The 266-nt window shown below is 56.8% G+C and overlaps 1 protein-coding gene across 1 annotated transcript in view; it reads right to left on the bottom strand.

Moving 5' to 3' along the window:
- The window catches only part of LOC119587114 (SID1 transmembrane family member 2-like), a 31,322-nt gene that overhangs the window by 17,817 nt on the left and 13,239 nt on the right, over positions 1-266 (bottom strand). The gene's annotated exons all lie outside the window — the stretch shown is intronic.

The following is a 266-nucleotide window of genomic DNA, read 5'->3' as shown; positions in this document are numbered from 1 at the left end:
GTGCATATCCTTACCGGAGTATTTCCGAGTGCGAGCGAGGTATCTGGAGCTCGCAGCCAGGCTTTCCGGCCATTTTGGAAGCGCAATCTAATCCCAGACTGAAAATTGCAAGAAAATTCATTTTGATCTCTAGTCAGCTTGGCAGGAGGGGGGCGGGGAGGGGGAGGGCGGAGAGGAGAGGTTGGAGGGAGGAGGGGAAGGGATGGAGAGGGGATGGAGAGTGAGGGAGAGAGAAGGGAGCTTTTTGGCAAGGAGGGGGGAAGGGG

Source organism: Penaeus monodon, chromosome 22 (assembly GCF_015228065.2).
Source record: "Penaeus monodon isolate SGIC_2016 chromosome 22, NSTDA_Pmon_1, whole genome shotgun sequence".
Taxonomy (NCBI): Eukaryota; Metazoa; Arthropoda; class Malacostraca; order Decapoda; family Penaeidae; genus Penaeus; species Penaeus monodon.
Note: the sequence above shows the minus strand (reverse complement) of the source record. Positions and strands in the feature narration are given on the sequence as shown.